This window comes from Leptonychotes weddellii, chromosome 2 (genome assembly GCF_054177405.1).
Source record: "Leptonychotes weddellii isolate Sample4059 chromosome 2, ASM5417740v2, whole genome shotgun sequence".
In the NCBI taxonomy this organism is placed as follows: Eukaryota; Metazoa; Chordata; class Mammalia; order Carnivora; family Phocidae; genus Leptonychotes; species Leptonychotes weddellii.
This window is the reverse complement of record NC_138370.1, coordinates 76820834-76829129: the sequence shown is the minus strand read 5'-3', so window position 1 is coordinate 76829129 and position 8296 is coordinate 76820834. Positions and strand designations below refer to the sequence as shown.

At 34.2% G+C, this 8296-nt stretch overlaps 1 pseudogene; it reads left to right on the top strand.

Moving 5' to 3' along the window:
- Positions 1-5697: 5697 nt before the first annotated feature.
- LOC115940085 (U4 spliceosomal RNA) lies at positions 5698-5830 on the top strand (annotated as a pseudogene).
- Positions 5831-8296: the final 2466 nt, after the last annotated feature.

Sequence of the window (8296 nt, the reverse complement as noted above, 5' to 3'; positions counted from 1 at the left end):
TCATTTGGTTTTATAGATAAGTATTATAATACCATATTTAAGTTACAAAATTAATGAAACAATGAGATGAATTACCTTAGTCTCTCAGACCTGCAATAAAGCTGAAGTGTGAAAGTAGTTTAGCGCAATATCCAAATGATCTCTTTGTTCAATTGTCTATTTTTAAATATGTTTTCAATTGTTTATTTTACTATTTATTTACAGTAAAATATAAAGTAGTCTCTAACTGGTTAATGATTATTATGTAAATATCTGACATGATGGAGGACTAAAACACTAATGTATCATAATAATTTTGTTATAACTTAAATGGAAAAAACTAGTTGCTATTTAATGTTAAAACTTTGCATTTCTATATTGATTCATTTATTTGTAATGAACTCATTTATTCCATGTTGGGACCCTGACTCTTAGTTTAGGATTTCATGAAACTGGAGATATTTAGTATATAAAATTGCCAATTGTTTCGGGGCGCCTGGGTGGCTCAGTCGTTAAGCGTCTGCCTTCGGCTCAGGTCATGATCCTAAAGTCCTGGGATCAAGCTCCGCATCGGGCTCTCTGCTCCGCGGGAAGCCTGCTTCTACCTCTCCCACTCCCCCTGCTTGTGTTCCCTCTTTAGCTGTGTTTCTCTCTGTCAAATAAATAAAATCTTTAAAAAAAAATAAAAAATAAAAAATAAAATAAAATTGCCAATTGTTTCACATGGTGTTATAAATGAAGATGTACATTTTTAAAGAAACTATATTTAACCTTTGTTTTCTGGCCGAAGCGATGAAGTCCTGGTAATTTACTGAAGAAGGGAAAGACCAATGTTTTAATCACTAATAAGAGTATGTCATTTTACAGATTAAAAACAAAGTCATATCAGGATTTAAGGTGACAACAATAAAATAAGGTAGACCATGAATATGCACAGCAAGGAATATGTCAGAAGAGAGATTCCTCATACTCATTGTACATGGGTAGGTCCCCTCAACTTACTGCTTCTGATTCTTTTATCTAGAGAGCTTTGCACTCAAGAATTAAGATTATTATGTGATTAAAATATAAGAAATGCAATAACTCCAAGAAATCTCATTTTACAGTAATGCCAGTTCTATTGCTAGAGGAAAAATCATGATCGATAAGACTGGAACTCATGTAGAAAATATGTTAAATGGCTAAGTATCCTAGAGCAAAAAATAAATAAATAATAACATGTCCCTGTGCCATAATATAGATGAATCAGAAAGGTATATAAATGATATAAATCCACGGCTATAAGTGCAATGATATAAAGATAACAAAATAAAAACTTGTTAAACCATGCTCTGGTTCTCAAAGATGAATTCACAGACTAGGAAATAATTAAGCAGGATTCTGAATATAGAATAGTTCAAGAAGCGTATAGGAAGAAGGAGAGAGTACATAATATTTCAGAAGCAGCAACAACAAATATAAATGTACGGAGACAGGAAAAATGTTTCCTATTCAGAAATATATGGGGTTGACATGCCTGAAATGAAGGCCTCAAGAAAGAATATCATCAGATTGTGTATGAGATAGAGGTAGCCGTTTAATTATGGAAGATTTTTACATTAAGCAAATTAGATTTTTAAATGGTAGATAATCTAGGGGCGCCTCGGTGACTCAGTTGGTTAGCCATCCAACTCTTGATTTCCGTTCAGGTCGTGATGTGAGATCAACTCCCACATCTGGCTCCACGCTCAGCAGGCGTCTTCTTGAGATTCTCTGTCTCCCTCTCCCTCTGACCTTCCTCCTGCTTGGGCGCACACACTCTCTCTCTCAAATAAATAATACATAAATCTTTTTTTTTTTTTTAAAGATTTTATTTATTTGAGAGAGAGAGTGAGAGAGAGAGATTTTTTTTTTTTTAATTTGAGAGAGATTGAGAAAGAGAGCACATGAGAGGGGGGAGAGTCAGAGGGAGAAGCAGACTCCCTGCTGAGCAGGGATCCCGGGACTCCACCCCAGGATCCCGGGACTATGACCTGGGCAGAAGGCAGTCGCTTAACCAACAAAGCCACCGAGGCGCCCAGATATAGATTTTTTTTTTCTTCTTAAACCATTATTTTTTTTTTAAAGATTTTATTTATTTATTTGAGAGAGGGAGAATGAGAGAGAGCACATGAGAGGGAGGAGGGTCAGAGGGAGAAGCAGACTCCCTGTTGAGCAGGGAGCCCGATGCGGGACTCGATCCCGAGACTCCAGGATCATGACCTGAGCCGAAGGCAGTTGCTTAACCAACTGAGCCACCCAGGCGCCCAATACATAAATCTTAAAAATAAAATAAAATAAAGTAAAATAAAAAATGATAGATAATTTAGAGGAGGGTTCAAAAGTTCAGGACTAGAAGCCCAGACTCTCGCTTCCCATTTCAGCTCTGTCATTTGTTCTGTGAGTGACCATGGGCAGGTTACCTAATCGCTTAGGCTCACAGTTTCCTCATCTGTGAAAGAGAGGGAAAAACCCAACTCATGGCAGTTTTGTGAATAAATTGAGATAATTCTTAAAGCAGTTGGAACACTGGCTGTGCCACAGGATACATTCAATAGATTTTTACTCAGTATAGCAAGCATTTTTATCCTGTAGTTGTATTAGTTTTTTTGTTTTGTATTATTAAAGGCAGAAGTAAGTCATGATCGGAGATAAGCAGTAGCCCTAGAAATGAAAAGGGCAGATGTGAAAGGTGTTAAGAAAGTAGAAACAGGACAAGTATGTGACTGAATGCAGGTATTGAAGAAATGATTTTATAATTAGTTTTTGTAGTGGATTTCTTTAGTAACCCATCCAGTGGTGTTTTCATCCAATACGACAGATAATATAAAATGAGGAAAAAGTTTGAGGAGAATTACATTGAGTTAATTTGTGGATATTATGTACATGTTCCATGTACACTTTAAGAAATTGTTCATTATCAGACAAGATTCTGCCTACGTTCATTTGAGTTGTGAGATATGTAGAAACAGTAAAGAAAACTACAAAGAATGCGAAACTAGAATGTTACAATATACCACTTGGGATGCCTCGCTGGCTCAGTCTGTTAAGCGTCTGCGTTGGGCTCAGATCATGATCCCAGGCTCCTGGGATCAAGTCCCACATCAGGCTCCCTGCTCAGCGGGGAGCCGGCTTCTCCCTCTGCCTGCTACTCCCCCTGCTTGCGCAATCTCTCTCTCTCTGATAAATAATTTTTTTTTTTAAAGATACCATTTGAGGTTTGAGAAGATGCCTAAAACACTGAAAAGGATGAGCTAGGGATGAAGGTGAAGTAAGAAATAACATTTTACATAATGTTATATAATAACAGTACGAAATCTAAGGAATTAAGAATTTCGAGCTGGAGAAAATGGTCAACAGTGCCAAATGCTGAACAGAGATCAAGCAATATGGGACTCAGAATGTTACTTGATATTTCCTTTTGAAAGAAGTTAATACCAATAATAAAATAATTTGGGATGTTACTTAGTTTCAGTATGCTCAGAAACAGAGAATGTTAAAATCTGAAAGAAACCAATTTTGATCTGTTAGCTCAGTTTAACTTAATTTTATTCTTTCTTACCTATCAGGAAGCAGAAACTTGGGCGCCTAGGTGACCCAGTCATTCAGCGTCTGCCTTCTGCCTTGGGCTCAGGTCATGATCCCAGCGTCCTGGGATTGAGCCCCACCCCACGTCGTTGAGCTCCCTGCTCAGCGGGAGGGCTGCTTCTCCCTCTCCCACTCCCCCTGCTTGTATTCCCCCTCTCGCTGTGTCTCTCTCTGTTAAATAAATAAGTAAATTATTTAAAAAAAAAAGGAAGGAGAAACATTTTAATAGTTTTCTCATATATTTAAATAACTTAAAGTTGACATTTATCTAATTTTTCAAAATGCAAATCCACTTAATGAAAGAAAGCATATTTAGACAAAGGTATTTTCCAAATTATATATTATGACACATTATAGTTAATAACTTATCATTTATAATCGCATGTTCATAAAAATAGATGCAGGGATTTTTATTTAAAAATGTATTCTATGCAGTTGTTATTTTTAAAATTTATACAAAATAATACTCTAAGCCTGAAAATAGTTGCTTACAAAAGTTCATTCTAATTCAAAGTTAATATTCTTCATTTTACGTATTTTAAAAAGAAAATTATCACCTGTTCCATGCATTGATACTGAGTAACTAGATGTTATTTTGGGAACTGTGAGATATCAAAAAGCAAACCGCGGTTATGAAAGCAACAGTTAAAGCTTAACTGGAGGGCGTATCCCACTTTTTAATGGAAAAAAAAGTGGTTTATCAATGCATTTATACACTCTAAGTATAAACAAAGAAGGTATTTATTTCTCAATTTAAATGTAAATAGAATTATGTTTTAATATGACTTTATATAGTTCTATTCCTTCTAAAAATTACCTTAAGAAATATCTATAGTTTTATTGATTCCTATTGGTATACCGAATTATACTTTAACTGTAAAATGGAATTAAATTAAGGTAAATTTTAATAATACAATTGTAGGTATTATGCAGAGATTATGCAAAGTAACTTTGGTACTCCATTAATCAGGAAATAAAATGTGCATATAAACTATGATGTATTGAGGGAAAATGCTATTTTACATCTGGTGCGTGGTATAAGGTCTAATCCTGTATGCAGCACATTAAAGAAACTCACACGAACCATGGATTAAAATTAAAATTAAACTGCATAATGAGGCATGTAGTTAAAATAATTTTATTTTATTTGTGATGTCACTTGGAAAATATCACTATCCATACTGTTGCATGTATATCTTTTAAAAATATAAATCACTCTCAAATTTTATTAAAAAAAGGCCTTAACTTTTTATGAGTCAAATAATTGAGTGACTCATATTTCACTTTAAATATTACTCATGTATTATGAGAGCTGCTCTCATATAAAAATCATAGTAGCTCTACATGCAAGGTAGTGAAACAAAAAATTTTAGGAGGAGCAGAAATTTTGATTTTGTTTTTACTTTCGCTTTCTTTTAAAAACTTCAAGTGATATCTGCAAATCAGGCTCTTTGTGCTTGGAACATATTGATAGAGTTTGGAGGGTTAGTGCTGTTTTCAGAAATAATGGTATTTATGGTTGTTTTATATTCTCAATAGATTTTAATGAAAGCGGGATTGCAAAACCTCCTGATAAAATATAATCATCCATTACGTAGTAAAATATTTCTTTTTTGCTACCAATCTATTTTGAAAGACAGAATGTTAACCGAACACATCATCCTTCCTATTGTCTTTTTAAATTACAGCACAAGTTACATGTTTGAAAAGGTAAAATTTGTATACTTCTAGAATTAATATCAAAGAATTACTTAGGCAAAATGATCTCTTTTGGGAATGAAGACCTGTATAAACATTTTTGAGATTGCAAGGGAAATTTATTTTTTATTTTTTTTTTAAGATTTTATTGAATTATTTGACAGAGAGAAACACAGCGAGAGAGGGAACACAAGCAGGGAGAGTGGGAGAGGGAGAAGCAGACTCCCCGCTGAGCAAGGAGCCCAACATGAGGCTCGATCCCAGGACCCTGGGATCATGACCTGAGCTGAAGGCAGACGCTTGATGACTGAGCCACCCAGGCGCCCTGCCAGGGAAATTTAAATGAATATAAAGTGTCTTTTATTTATACATTCAATGAAAATGTACCTGGTCCTGTTCAAAACGTTCAACAGTAGCTTTGTGGAGTGGCAGTATCGTAGCCAATGAGGTTTAACCAAGGCGCGGTTATTGCTAATTGAAAACTTTTCCCAAAATGTTTAACAGTACTACAATGTTGCATTTAAATTAATAACATTTTGAAAAAAAAAACAAACTCAGAATGGGTTGCCACTATTTATCGTAAAATTTTTTCTGTTAAAACACGTAAGAGGGGCGCCTGGGTGGCTCAGTCCTTAAGTGTCTACCTTCGGCTCAGGTCATGATCCCTGAGTCCTGGGATCGAGCCCCGCATCGGGCTCCCTGCTTCCGGGAAGCCTGCTTCTCCCTCTCCCACTCCCCCTGCTTGTGTTCCCTCTCTCACTGTGTGTCTCTCTGTCAAATAAATAAATAAATAAATCTTAAAATAATAATATTCTAGTGAAAAACTGAAATGACTTTAAAATATAGAAATATACCAATATATAGCAATTAGTTATATATGTTAACACAAAATACTTGCTTTATTTTATTTACAGTTCAGTTGACTATGTTTTAATTACTTTTTCTTTTAAATGCCACAAAAATGGCCAATTTAAAATTCTCTGGAACTACAGTTAATGTTTCAAATATAATTAACTGAATAACCAATAAGTTACTTAAAATAAAACCAAATAAGCAAAACCAAAATTGTTTATTTGGTTTTATACCATCATAAATAACTATAATTTCTTAATGAAAGCCATGTTCTAATGACATCATTCTTTATCCACATGATATAAACTTTCAGTGAACACTTTGTATTTAAGGCACACAGAACACCTGTGGTTTGAAATCTGAAATAATATATCAGACTTCAATTGCTATTTTAATTTATTGTTTCTTCTTTTCCAAGCATGAAAAACAAAGCGTAATACAGCATTCATACTGAGCTAAGATGCAATCATTTCAGGCTCAAGTGAGGTTCTCATCATGTTATCACAAGATCGCAAACAGCTTATTATGCACTAGAGCAGTATGGACACCTTAAAAAAAAAAGCTTTTAAATGGTAACCATGCTGAGCTCAAATGAGACAATTATGGATTTAAATGGATCTTAGTAGTAATAAGAGAATTATGAATATACTGAACAGTGAAACCAGAACGTCGTTTCAAGTAGCGAAAACATGCAATGTGTATTTTATCGCTAATTTTATATTTATACATCTTACTTTTTCTTTATTTATCAGAGTTTTTAAAAATATATGATACATCATTTCTCAAATGATATCATATATTTTTAAAAACTCTATATGAATGCATCATGAGACCCTAAAGATAGTGTAAAAAATCATGTATTATTAACTGCATGTTCTTTTACTATCTTAATATTTTACACTCAATACTGAAGTTTATCTGTGATTTTATAGATATGAACATATTTTTTATTATTTATTTCCTCAGCATAGTGAACACATTACAGCCTCCCACACCAGAGAAGGCTCTGGAGTTTTGATTTCTCAACAGAAGAAAATGGGTTTCCTTTGGTGTCCATAGATTTTCCATTTTTCCATTGTCTTGGTTATTTAGTGTCGCATAGTATTTTTTTATTATTTATTTATGTATTTATTTATGTATTTATTTATTTATTTTGTTGTTTTCTAAAACATAAACCTGAGAATGCTATGCAGGGATATTGCATAGAATTCTTTAAGTGTTCTTTTAAATATGCTCACCTATGTGGTGAATGTATTTAGCTGAAGATTCATAGAAAAATATTTTCTAAAAGTTTATTACCCTGAGGATCTACATAAGCTACAGGATCTTAGAAGTTTTTGGGGACAGTGAAGAATATTGGGCCTATAGTCAAAAAGATGTGATTTCTATAGTATCTCTTACTCCTCTGTGGAATTTGACCTCTTAGGTCTTCATTGTTTCTCAATTTAAACTGATTATAGTAAACTGGATTTTTTTAGTTCTTTTGGTAGGCTAACATACCAAATGTATTTGACTTGAGTTATTGTCTCCAGGAAAAATAATTCAACTTTGAGGTTTGCTTCCTAACTTCTGTTTTCTTTTTGTATTAAGTACATGTGAAATATTAAAGTTTCATGTAAAGGCTTTGGAGAAAAGTTCTCAGGACTTATGAAACTGTGAAAGGCATGGGAAAAAAATGGGAAAGGGAAAAGATATGATGCCTGGCTATTTCTCAGCAGGCGAGAAGAAGAGATTCTGGAAAAGATGAAGAGTCCCTGTGCCACCCCTAACTTGGGTCTTAGCTAGGAGACTTTTGGGCAGGTTATTTCCAGGCAGCTATAGCATAGTTAATGTGACCAAGCAAAAAGTGAGAATAATTTGTTCTCTTTTGTCTGCCCCAGTTCCTGCATGGAACAGATAGTATATGGAGAGCCAAGGGGCCTCCTGTCCTGCGCAAGCAAAAAAGCAGAGTAAGAGCTTAAGCTAAATGCTAAAACAGGAGGATGTGTCATCTGAGAAAAGTGCTTAGCACCATCCAGACAGTGAGAGTCAGATTAAATGCTGACTGATACAGGGGTTGTAGTGTGTATAAAACTGCAATAATACTACTATGAACTATAATCTTTTTTTTTCTTTTGCAAGTTTGAACCATAATCTTTTTTTTAAATTTTTTATTGTTATG